The sequence below is a fragment of the Neophocaena asiaeorientalis genome, unplaced genomic scaffold (genome assembly GCF_003031525.2).
Source record: "Neophocaena asiaeorientalis asiaeorientalis breed wild unplaced genomic scaffold, Neophocaena_asiaeorientalis_V1.1 scaffold32, whole genome shotgun sequence".
Lineage (NCBI taxonomy): Eukaryota > Metazoa > Chordata > Mammalia > Artiodactyla > Phocoenidae > Neophocaena > Neophocaena asiaeorientalis.
Window position 1 is genome coordinate 3043785 of NW_020185327.1, and position 13670 is coordinate 3057454.

Consider the following 13670-nt stretch of genomic DNA (forward strand, 5'->3'; position numbering starts at 1 on the left):
GAATACAAGAAACATTTAACAAGGCCCTGAAGAACTAAAGAGCAACTAAATAAACAATGTTGAACAACACAATAAATGAAATTAAAAATTCTCTGGAGGGAATAAATAGCAGAATAACTGAGGCTGAAGAACGGATAAGTGACCTGGAAAATAAAAGAGTGGAAATAACTACTTCAGAGGAGAATAAAGAGAAAAGAATTGAGGACAGTGTTAGAGACCAGTGGGACAACATTAAATGCAACAACATTCGAATTATAAGGGTCCCAGAAGAAGAAGAGAAAAATAAAGGGACTGAAAAAATATTTGAAGAGATTATAGTAGAAAACTTCCCTAATATGCGAAAGGAAATAGTCAATCAAGTCCAGGAAGCACAGAGTCCCATACAGGAAAAATCCAAGGGGAAACACACAAAGACACATATTAATCAAACTATCAAAAATTAAATACAAAGAACAAATATTGAAAGCAGCAAGGGAAAAATAACATACAAGGGAATCCCCATAAAGTTAACAGCTGATCTTCCAGCAGAAACTCTGCAGGCCAGAAGGGAGTGGCAGGACATATTTAAAGTGATCAAAGGAAAAACCCTACAACCAAGATTGCTCTACCCAGCAAGGATCTTATTCAGATTTGACAGAGAAATTAAAACTTTTACAGACAAGCAAAAGCTAAGAGAATTCAGCAACAGCAAACCAGCTTTACAACAAATGCTAAAGGAACTTTTCTAGGCAGGAAACACAAAAGAAGGAAAAGACCTACAATAACAAACCCAAAACAATTAAGAAAATGGTAATAGGAGCATACATATCGATAATTACCTTAAATGTAAATGGATTAAATGCTCCAACCAAAAGACATAGACTGGCTGAATGTATACAAAAACAAGACCCATACATATGCTCTCTACAAGAGACCCACTTCAGACCTAGGGATACATACAGACTGAAAGTCAGCAGATGGAAAAGGATATTCATTGCAAATGGAAATCAGAAGAAAGCTGCAGTAACAATTCTCATATCAGACAAAATAGGCTTTACCATAAAGACTATTACAATAGACAAAGAAGGACACTACATAATGATCAAGGGATTTATCCAAGAAGATATAGCACTGTTAATTATTTAGGCACCCAACATAGGAGCACCCCAATACATAAGGCAAATGTCAACAGCCATAAAATATGCTAACACATATATATGGAATTTAAGAAAAAAAAATGTCATGAAGAACCTAGGGGTAAGACAGGAATAAAGACACAGACCTACTAGAGAATGGACTTGAGGATATGGGGAGGGGGAAGGGTAGCTGTGACAAAGTGAGAGAGAGGCATGGACATATATACACTACCAAACGTAAGGTAGATAGCTAGTGGGAAGCAGCCGCATAGCACAGGGAGATCTGCTCGGTGCTTTGTGACCGCCTGGAGAGGTGGGATAGGGAGGGTGGGAGGGAGGGAGATGCAAGAGGGAAGAGATATGGGAACATATGTATATGTATAGCTGATTCACTTTGTTATAAAGCAGAAACTAACACACCATTGTAAAGCAATTATACTCCAATAAAGATGTAAAAAAAATAATAAAACGTATAAAAGGGGAAATTGACAGTGACAAAATCATAGTAGCGGACTTTAACAGCCCACTTTCACCAAGGGACAGATCATCCAAAATGAAAATAAATAAGGAAACACAAACTTCAAATTACACATTAAACAAGATGGACTTAATTGATATTTATAGGACATTCCATCCAAAAACAACAGAATACAATTTCTTCTCAAGTGCTCATGGAACATTCTCCAGGATAGTTCTATCTTGAGTCACAAATCAAACCTTGGTAAATTTAAGAATATTGAAATCATATCAAATATCTTTTCTGACCACAACACTATGAGACTAGATATCAATTACAGGAAGAAATCTGTAAAAAATAAAACACATGGAGGCTAAACAATACACTATTTAATAACCAGGAGATCACTGAAGAAATCAAAGAAGAAATTAAAAAATACCTAGAAACAAATGACAATGAAAACATGACGACCCAAAACCTATGGGAAGCAACAAAAGAGGGAAGTTTATAGCAATACAATCCTAACTCAAGAAACAAGAAACACCTCAAACAACCTAACCTTACACCTAAAGCAATTAGAGAAAGAAGAACAAAAACCCCCAAAGTTAGCAGAAGGAAAGAAATCATAAAGACCAAATAAGAAATAAATGAAAAAGAAATGAAGGAAACAATGGCAAAGATCAACAAAACTAAAAGCTGGTTCTTTGAGAAGGTAAACAAAAGTAATAAACCATTAGCCAGACTCATCAAGAAAACAAGGGAGAAGACTCAAATCAATAGAATTAGAAATGAAAAAGGAGAAGTAACAATTGACACTGAAGAAATACAAAGGAGCATGAGAGATTACTACAAGCAACTATATGCCAATAAAATGGACAAACTGGAAGAAGTGGACAAATTCTTAGAAAAGCACAACCTTCTGAGACTGAACCAGGAAGAAATAGAAAATATAAACAGACCAATCACAAGCACTGAAATTGAAACTGCGATTAAAAACCTTCCAACAAACAAAAGCCCAGGACAGATGGCTTCACAGGCGGATTCTATCAAACATTTAGAGAAGAGCTAACACCTGTCCTTCTCAAACTCTTCCAAAATAAAGCAGAGGGAGGAACACTCCCAAACTCATTCTACAAGGCCACAATCACCCTGATACCAAAACCAGACAAAGATGTCACAAAGAAAGAAAACTACAGGCCAATAACACTGATGAACATAGATGCAAAAATACTAGCAACAGAATCCAACAGCACATTTAAAGGATCATACACCATGATCAAGTGGAGTTTATCCCAGGAATGCAAGAAATCTTCAATATACACAAATCAGCCAATGTGATAAACCATATTCACAAATTGAAGGAGAAAAACCATATGATCCTCTCAATAGATGCAGAAAAAGCTTGTGACAAAATTCAACACCCATTTATGATAAAAACCCTCCAGAAAGTAGGCATAAAGGAAACTTAACAGAGTAAAGGCCATATATGACAAACCTACAGTGAACATTGTTTCCAATGGTGAAAAGCTGAAACCATTTTCTCTAAGATCAGGAACAAGACAAGGTTGTCCACTCTAACCACTATTATTCAATATAGTTTTGAAAGTTTTAGCCACAGCAATCAGAGAAGAAAAAGAAATAATAGGAATCCAAATCAGAGAAGAAGAAGTAAAGCTGTCACTGTTTGCAGGTGACATGATACTATACATAGAGAATCTTAAAGGTGCTACCAGAAAACTACTAGAGCTAATCAAAAAATTTGGTAAAGTAGCAGGATAAAATATTAATGCACAGAAATCTTTTGCATTCTTATACACTAATGATGAAAAATTTGAAACAGAAATTAAGGAAACACTCCCAATTTAACATTGCAACAAAAAGAATAAAGTACCTAGGAATAAATGTACCTAAGGAGACAAAAGACTTATATGCAGAAAACTATATGACAGTGATGAAAGAAATTAAAGATGATACAAACCGATGGAGAGATATACCATGTTCTTGGATTCGAAGAATCAACATTGTGAAAATGACTCTACTACCCAAAGCAATCTACAGATTCTGTGCAATCCCTATCAAACTACCAATGGCATTTTTCACAGAACTAGAACAAAATATTTCACTATTTCTATGGAAACACAAAAGACCCCAAATAGCCAAAGCAAACTTGAGAAAGAAAAACGGAGCTGGAGGTATCATCAGGCTCCCAGACTTCAGACTATAATATAAAGCTACAGTAAACAAGACAGTATGGTACTGTCACAAAAACAGAAATATAGATCGATGGAACAGATAAACCAGGGATAAACCAACACACATATGGTCACCTTATTTTTTGATAAAGGAGGCAAGAATAAACAATGGAGAAAAGACAGCCTCTTCAAGAAGTGGTGCTGGGAAAACTGGACAGCTACATGTAAAGGAATGAAATTAGAACACTCCCTAACACCATACACAAAAATAAACTTCAAATGCATCAAATACCTAAATGTAAGGCCAGAAACTATCAAACTCTTAGAGGAAAACATAGGCAGAACACTCAATGACATAAATCGCAGCAAGATCCTTTTTGACCCACCTCTCAGAGAAATAGAAATAAAAACAAAAGTAAACATATGGGACCTAATGAAACTTAAAAGCTCTTTCATAGCAAAGTAAAACATAAATATGATGAAAAGACAACCCGCAGAATGGGAGAAAATATTTGCAAATGAAGCAACTGACAAAGGCTTAATCTCCAAAATGTACAAGCAGTTCATGCAGCTCCATATCAAAAAAACAAACAACCCAATCCAAAAATGGGCAGAAGACCTAGATAGACATTTCTCCAAAGAAGATATACAGATTGCCAACAAACACTTGAAAGAATCCTCATCATCACTAATCATTAGAAAAATGCAAATCAAAACTAAAATGAGGTATCAGCTCACACCAGTCAGAATGGCCATCATCAAAAAATCTACAAACAATACATACTGGAGAGGGTGTGCAGAAAAGGGAACCCTCTTGCACTGTGTAAATTGCAATGTAAATTGACACAGTCACTATGGAGAACAGTATGGAGTTTCCTTAAAAACTAAAAATAAAACTACCATACGACCCAGCAATCCCACTACTGGGCATATACTCTGAGAGAACCATAATTCAAAAAGAGTCATGTACCACAGTGTTCATTGCAGTTCTATTTACAATAGCCAGGACATGGAAGCAACCTAAGTGTCCATCGACAGACGAATGGATAAAGAAGATGTGCCACGTATATACAATGGAATATTACTCAGCCATAAAAAGAAACGAAATTGAGTTATTTGTTGTGAGGTGGATGGACGTAGAGTCTGTCATACAGAGTGAAGTAAGTCAGAAAGAGAAAAACAAATACCGTATGCTAACACATATACATGGAATCTAAAAAAAAAAGGTTCTTCAGAACCTAGGGGTGGGACAGAAATAAAGACACAGATGTAGAGAATGGACGTGAGGACATGGGGAATGGGAAGGGTAAGCTGAGACGAAGTGAGAGAGTGGCATGGACTTATAAATACTACCAAATATAAAATAGATAGGTAGTGGGAAGCAGCCACATAGCACAGGGAGATCAGCTCTGTGCTTTGTGACCACCTAAAGGGGTGGGATAGGGAGGGAGGGAGGGAGACACAAGAGGGAGGAGATATGGGGATATATGTATATGTATAGCTGATTCACTTTGTTATGAAGCAGAAACTAACACACCAGTGTAAATCAATTATTCTCCAATAAAGATGTTTTAAAAAATAGAATAAAATAAAATTCAGCATTCCTTTTTTAAAAAAAATATACGGGATGATCTACAGAAATCACTTCCAACTTCTTAAATGATGCTTGTATTTTTTTTTTCATATGCAAGTCTAATGGAAATTTTTTAAATGTCTGTTTCCTTGTTATTCTCCTATGGACATGCCAACAATATTTTTAATTTTTTCAGTATTCCAACTTTAATTTTAAAATCAAAGACACTGGAGTGACTTAGAAGTTCCAATTTAAGCCATAGATGAAAATGTATCTGGTAAGAAATGCTTTACATCCTATTTCTTCATTATGAGAATATTTTAACCCAATTCTTTGATTTAAAAATACCTCTAATAAGTTATGATGCAAATAATCTTTCCCCATACCTCTTCTTTCAAGATATCCAATTTATTTCATCACAAAATAATAAATCTCAGGCTCAGAACCCATTTCTTAGCCAAGAATGGTGCCACTGAAATTGTTCATTGCTCCGACTGAAATTTAAAGTTGTTTAGGAAGGGTAAGGGCATGACTTTCCCATATACGTTTTAGTCCTACATCTAACGTTTCATAGAAATAAATCAGGTTCCACATATTCCTGTGCTGACATCACAGGCAATAAAGATCTGCATCTTTCAGCCTGGGAAGAAGGAGGGCTTGGGATCTCCCCCAGCTTAGCATCTACTTGCGTGATGTTGGCAGGTTATGTGTGATCTTTGTAAGTAAGCCTTTGTTTCTTCATATTATATTATAGATAATAATATTTGCATCGTAGTTTTAATGGGGTAATTAAATGAGGTGGTATAAGTAAAGCATATAATAGATCCTCAATGTTATTATGTACCAGCTCTTACTTAAGGAAACAAATAATTGTCCTTCAAATAGAAACATTCATAATTCATGAGTGTCCCTTTTCTACCAGTTGTCAGCATTGTCATAAATCTTGCAGAGTCATAAAATTAAATCTACATTTTTCATGAATTGAAATGTTAATGCTCTGTTAAAGCTACTGAAATGTCTCATTCTGCCACTAATTGGCTCTGTGACCAGGGACAAGAACTTAACCAATGTGAGTTTTGCCTTTGCGTTTGTAAAATGACAAGATTGCACTGCCTGAGATGAATTTTAGAGTCTCTTCCAGCTCTGCCATTCTTTTCTGTGAATCTTATAACTCAGTTAAGTTGCTGTGTGATATATATGAATCGTCATGAGACAATCACATCTCGATTTTAACTGAATTCATATTCCTCTCAAAAAAAAAAATGCTGCCATCTAAAACTAGTCTCCCAAACAAATATCAGGATAAAAGGAAAGAGACAGAGAGAGAGATGACAGTTACAATAATTCATATGCTCAGATTTTGTAATTGTGGGAATCTCTAAAGGTATTTCTCAAAATTTGAAGATGAATTTTGTGACACAGGTGTAGCGAAAGAAAAGCATGTAGCAGGACATGGTGGACGCTTATCCATTAGATTTACAATCTACTGTTCCACATGCAAAGCTCTAAACCCAAGATGCCTTAGTTACTGGAAATCCTAATGACTGCTGTACTTCTTTTTTTCTGAAACTGCAAAACAGACTTGTCTAATTAACCATTCCTTTGGTATTTATTTTGAAACCAACTGTGCATTTCTTGGCCCCTTCACATACAAGCGATGCCAACTCCTACACAATTCCATAGAATTCTTGCACAGTTCTTCCTTGCTCTGCCCAATTTTTTTTCTTAATCTCCTATTACCTCATAAATGGTGAACATTTCAGAAATTACGATCCCATTAGAAGGAGATCTCTACACATTGCTCTATAAGACGCTGGAGGAAAAATTCAAAAGATGCTGCTGCACAAAAGTGGGAAAAAGTTCCGTGAATTAAATTTCAAATGGACAGAAGAAAGTTAAGTGCTGTGTATGAAGAGCCCAGATTCTCTTTGACAGATGGCACACAGTGCTTGCTGCTCGGGGCTTACTCCACTGCCAATACAGAAACAGTAAACCTGCTTACTGATTTTAAAGAGATCTGTAATTAAGTTTGACATTCGAACAGATAAAGGTTTACCAAGGCAGCACAGCCAGGATTTAAGGGGTCTTAAAATGGGATACTATTTAATTGATGTAAATGTCATTCCCAGGATGGCAAAACTTCAGGAACTCCAACTTGTATGTGTGTGTAGGTGTTCATGGCTGTGAGTACACGCACGTGTGCACAATGAGTTCTAAAGTTTTAAGTGGTGTGTGCCCATCTGAAATTTTCTTGAGCTTAGAAAAGCAAAGGTTGCAACCCCTTACATTCAGTTGCCCTGGGCAAGCAAGAAAAATATCTGTCAAGACCCAGGTCTCACTGTTAAGGCTGGAGTTGAGAAATGCCCTCCAAATCCCTTCAAGTCAACATTAGCTATGACAGAAGCAAGACTATTATTTAATGGTAGCAGCAAATGTCAAAAACAAACTGTGCCTGGCATTTTGACAAGACACTTTTGAAAGAGAACCACTTCTTCAGCACGTGTGTAACCATGGGGGAGAACATGACAATTAATACCCTGAGGTCTGGTAATAGGATTTCCAGGGTGCTTGGTGGTTCCTTTCTGATACACATGAAAGGCGTAGGCAAGTGGCGGACACGGGCAAAAATAACCCAAAGAGATGAAGCCTGGAGAAAAGGGCTGATAGGTTAGAAATCAGGTGCTGTGTGGCTAATTAAAATGTAACTCCTTCTATGGGAAAGTGCACTCTCACAGTGGTGACACTATAAAGTATGAGGACAGAGCCATCATCCCTAGGTAAAAATAAGATGCTGACAAAACCTATCTACTATTTCCCATACCCTTCCTTCCCTCTGGTGTCCTCATGCCATCCTGCAGCATCTCACCTGAGCTTCCCTCCCTGGATGACATCCCAGCCTAACCTGGCCAAACCTCCAGCTGAACAATTACTCAGTATAACAACGACCAGCCAGTGTTCTGTCCTGCTTCCTTAGGAACCTGCTCGCTGTTGACTAACCTGGTGAGGGAAGCTGTGGACGGTGGTCTTCGGCGGAGTAGATTCTGCTCCCTTCCATTTTGATAAAAAAATTAGGGAAGTTATCCTGATGCAGAGGGGATGCCAACGTACTGGAACAGTACAGTACCCATACTTTGAAATGAATAGACAGGAGGGAAAGAAGAACTAATATTTCACTGGACGCCTGTTTACATATTACTGCATTTAATGGTAATGGCCCTCCAAGAAAGGTGGGAGTGTATCTCCATTTTGTAGATGAAAAACTGAAGCTTCAAGAGCTTGGGGGACTTGCCCAGGGTCCCAGTCTGTAAATAACTCCTTGGGTGACACAAATCAAGCCTGAGTTTGTTCAATTCCCAAGGCTCTTTCCTGACTCTGCTCAACCTCAGGATTGCGCCTTGATCAGCCACAGGATGTTCCTTTTCAGTAAAAGTCTGATGACGATGGGAATGCTCTGGGCTGTGCTAGACGGGGGTAGCCTCAACACGCAGGGCTCCCACAAGTAACCCCGCGGGCAGCTGGGGGCCCTGTCTAAGCAGAGCACGTCCTGCTGGTAGGCTCTTTCGGAGCCACTTAAACCCCCAGAGTGAAGTGAAGCCATGTTTTAAGTCTGTCCTCCCACCACTTCCTCAACCTGCAATCTTCACCACCTCCAGACTGGACTTTGGAGTCTTCTGAGAACATCCGCCTGTCTGTCCATGTGGTGTTCCTGTCCATCCCATGCCCAAGAGAACAGTCCTCCCCTCCTCGAGCTGGCCTGACCCGTCAGTACCTGTGCCCCTGCCTTCCAGATGCCTTTCCCAGGCCACCGTGTTAACATCCTCTTCCTACTCTAATGGAACTTACCATCTATACAGCTCGCGTGCATGGATCCCACCAGGCCAGTACTTACGTATTGTGGGCACATCAAAAGCTAGACCGGCCAGCACAATAATTCACACAGACTTCTCTCAGACTTAACTTTTTAATAGGTCAGAAGTCAAAACCTGTTAAAAATTTTATCTCCTTTCTATGCTGTCAGATTTCCACATGGGACTGTGCCTGTGGAGGCTGAGGTAGGATGTCTGCTATCAAGAGAGCCTTCAGGTTCAAGTCCAGGCATTCCCTGAGGGCTAAAGTCGTCAGACTCTCTAAGTATGCTTATGTTAACTTCCTAGAGAAGCCGGATCCCAGAGTGAAGCAACACGTGAAACACACGTCTATGAAGTCAAGGTCGCATTCGTGTCAGAGATGCCTTGGTGCCAAGTCACTTAGTGATGGTCTTGGAAATCTGCTGGAAATGTACATGAAAGATAGTTTGCAGGGACTTGCAGGGACAGTACCATGTGGTGGTGAGAACCCTTGACTGCTGGAGCAAAGTTAGACCGGAGTTTGAAATGCTGCTCAGCCATTCAGAAAAACGTGGATGTTGGCAGCTGTAAAACGATCCTTATCTGTGTGGTAGGGACATTTGTAGGAAGCACTAAGGAAACACTTGATTCACTCCCTCCCCCTCACCCCCTCCCTTTCAGATGATAGGAAAAGACAAAAGTGGACTCCTTCCTTCTTCCCCACCCGTCCAGGACTTGGATACAAAGTTTGTATTTTATGTATTTTAAAGGCTATAATTTTACCACCCAAAGAATTTTCATTTCCTTATAACTCTGTTCACTATGAATCACTTGTGAAGAAAAATATTCTAGTGGGAAGAGAGTGCTACAAAATGCTTTAAACCAACTGAGGTGGACATTACCAATGATCACCTATATTTGGTTCTCCTGTCAGGGGAGGGATTGCACATCCCAGCCCCCTTGCAGGTAGTTGGGGTCACAGGACCAGAACTAATCCTAACAAAGATTTAAGAATCACTAATTTACTTTTCGTGGGGAAAAAATAAAGTTGAATCTGACTCAACTTTATTATGAATTTTACATATATTCTAGAAGACTTGCTTCAACATATCCTGACCCGCCTTCTCTCTTGGACAGGCATGATATCAACCCACACTAGGTCTGAGGCATAGAAAATTCCGCAAAGATTTGTCTTTACAAACATCTTTAAACTTCATCTCCAGTTTGTCAGTGTGCAGGCTTCCCAAGTCCAGTGTGTGGAGACCAAGCACAGCAGCTGCCTCCCGCTGATCCTAAGATGATGGGGCAGCAGTCTGTCCTCCTGTAATGTCCTGCTGCAAAATTTCAAGCTTTTGTGAAGGCAGAAGGAACTGTTTCAAAACAGAACTGTCACCGTCATAATTTGGTTGAGCAGACATTCCCAGAAGATCTAGGAGTGCCATGTGATGACTATAAAGGAAATAGAAATGACTTTCATTCAATGGCAGAAATTCCCAGGGAATGCATTTTAGAAACTTTTCTTCTAAAACAAACAGATTCAGCAGTTGGGTTCTTTCTTTTGTCTACTCAATTGCTCATCACAATGAATTGGTCCACGATCACATTCCGTACAAGTTACTCAAAACATGTTTCTAAGAGAGACAAAATCTCACGAACTGAACAAACTCGTGGAAACACAGTAGTACTGAGTGAATTTATTAGTTTCAGAACAGTAATAAAAAAAAAAGATTATTTTAAATGGAAATACGCTTCCTAAGTGCTCATTACTTTTAAAGCCCACCTTTGGGGAAGCCACAGAACTATGAGCAGTTACAAATCCTGCCATGACCAAGCAGAATAAAACACAGTTGTGCCAGCACAGAATTTTGATTTAGAATCAAAACCGTCCCTTGCTCGTGAAAATCCTTATAGACACCTCAGCCAGAGCAACGGTGAAAGGGAAAAATTGCCCACATATGGCAATCAGTGTTGACACGAGGCTCATCAATAGCCCAGTCTTTCACAGGCACATCATTATCTATCTGATCCTTAACAACATTTTCTTCAGGACAGTTGACATACCCTGGAAGAGTCTGTCTTGTAAATCACAGAGAAGGATGACAGGTTTCACAGATTTCATCAGTGATAAAAAGAAGGGAGGCATAAAGGAACAGATACAAGGATATTTACACTTCCTGGCACAATGATCTCGATGAATTAAATGTATTTCGAAGGCAAAAAAAAATCTCCATACCCCAATTTTTATTGAGACCAAGCAGAAAACCACTGACTTAACCTATTTATCTCAGTTCCCAACTAAATTGAATTTTTGAAATGTGAAGACATGATCAGGCAAATGGCAAGATTTTACAGTATAAAAAATTGTGGGGAAGATTGAATCAGAGAGGCAGACTAGTCAAGCTGTAGCTTTTCCCTCCTATCCCAAATCCATAGAAACAACAAAAGATTTTTAAAAGGTAAAGGAATCTACAAGTATACTGCCAGATAAGGAGAAGTCTCCTCCATGTCTTTACCACTACCAGGAAGCCCTGAAAGCAAGAAAACAATTGAGAGCAGATAGGTAGAAAGAAACCACAGCTCACTCAAGGAAAGGATTTGCTAAAAATGAAACTGGGGACATTCAAAGCTCATAGGTGGCTAATGCTTGGAGCCAGAAATACCAAGGGCAACAGACCTCATGCGTTAGAGCAGGCTCCTGCAGAAGCAGCCATCTAGCCAACCCCTCCATACTTCTACTCGCTGCTTTGGACCGGGCAGAGACAGACAGCACAGTATCTGCCCCCAGATGCAAGCGGTGTGAGCACTAAGTTCAGAGAGGCCTGGGAGTGTGCCCAAGGCAGACCAAGGAGTGCTCACATCCAGAGACAGGCTGGTGCAGGCTCATCCTGCCCTTCCCTGCCACAGATCTTTAGAAGAGTTTAGAACTTTAGAAGATTAATTAATATCCTCAGGAAATACAAGAACGACCACACACTGCCACACATACACACACACAAAAAGAGGGATCCTGGAAATTAAAATTTTCATCACTGAAATTAAAAGTTCAACTGATGGGATGAATGCTGAATGGGTACAGCTGAAGAGCAACTCGTTTAGCTGGAAGATCCAGATAAGTAGTTCTTCTAGAATGTAGCACAACAGAGGAAAGCTAAGGGATATATAGAAAACAGGAACAAAAGGTCAAAGATCTCCCAAATAGAGGAATTTTAGAAGAACAGAGAAGGTGAACAAAGGAATAATAACAGCAAACAGAAAAAAAAATCGCCCAGGATTAAAGAGATGATGTCTCTGATTGAACAGGACTAGTAGAAGGCACACTCCTAAACATCGTGTGAATTTTTAAAGCAACTAGGATGATGAAACAACTCAAAATAATTACATAAAAGGGGGGAAGGGACTCTAATTAGAATTCCAATACAATCAAGGCATCTGGATAAGTGTTTCACTCTAATGGTCATGAGCCCACAGAAGGGACCTTCCTTTCCACCCAGCCTCTGCGACCATTCTAGTACCGTCCATACTGGTACTAACAGCTGGTCACCCAGGCCTCAGATCTCCAGCCAATTCTGTAAACCATGGAAACACAGGTGTTCAGATCATACCCTGGACCTCGAGATCTGGAAGCGAGCCATTAAATCCCTCTCTGACTACAAACCCCAAGCAGATCACCCTTCCCATCAAACAGGGTTTTGGCCTCCTTAGACGTGCTGTCCTTTCACGTCACACCGTTCTCCCATGCAGTCAGATTAGCACTGCTGATTCAACTTCCTTCCCCAATTTGCCTGGCTCCCACAATAAATCTCTTGACCTTGCATTAGGAGCCTCCTTTAATTTTCCACAAAGGCTTGTGCCATGTCTACCAGCGAACTCCCCACTAGACTCAATCTACTCCATCACAAATGGCCTAGCCCCTGGGCTACGGAGCCCATTTAAACATGGCACCACCATGTTAACTGACTCCACTGCAAATATCTGATCTCCAGCCTCACCTGGGTCCTGGATGGTCTCAAAACTCTCTGAAAATTCTTTATTCACCTCTAGTCAGTTCCTGGGTCCATTCTTCAAAGATACGGCCCCAATCTCCACTATTCTTTCAAAGTTCTCTAGCTGTCCCCAGTTCCCCTTTACTAGTAATAAATGACAGTACATGATCAGGCTTTTCTCAAATATATTTTGTATGCAATGATATACTTTAAATGTTAAGATAAAATAGGTTAGAAAAAAAATTTTTCAACATAAAACAATCAGATATCATCACCTGTACTTCTAAAGTCAATGATTCCCTCCAACTGTACTTCATTCTACCAGTTACCCTCTGCCTGAAACCCCCTATCTTGGCTTCCACATCACTCTCTTGTTTTTCCTCCTACTTCTGACTATACCCCCTTTATCTCCTTCACCAGCTTCTCTGCCAACAGGCCAGTGTGCCTCAGATCTCTTCCTTTTCACAATACCATGCTCCCTAGGTGACCTCATCCACTCCCACAGCTGTATTTATTACTGTCA

At 39.5% G+C, this 13670-nt stretch overlaps 1 protein-coding gene across 1 annotated transcript in view; it reads right to left on the reverse strand.

The window, feature by feature from the left end:
• Positions 1 to 10207: 10207 nt before the first annotated feature.
• The window catches only part of INSIG2 (insulin induced gene 2), a 31228-nt gene continuing 27765 nt past the window's right edge, over positions 10208 to 13670 (reverse strand). Inside the window, exon 7 of the transcript XR_003001742.1 lies at positions 10208 to 10613. The gene's annotated coding sequence lies outside the window, so the exon portion shown is untranslated. The remainder of the gene's footprint in view (positions 10614 to 13670) is intronic.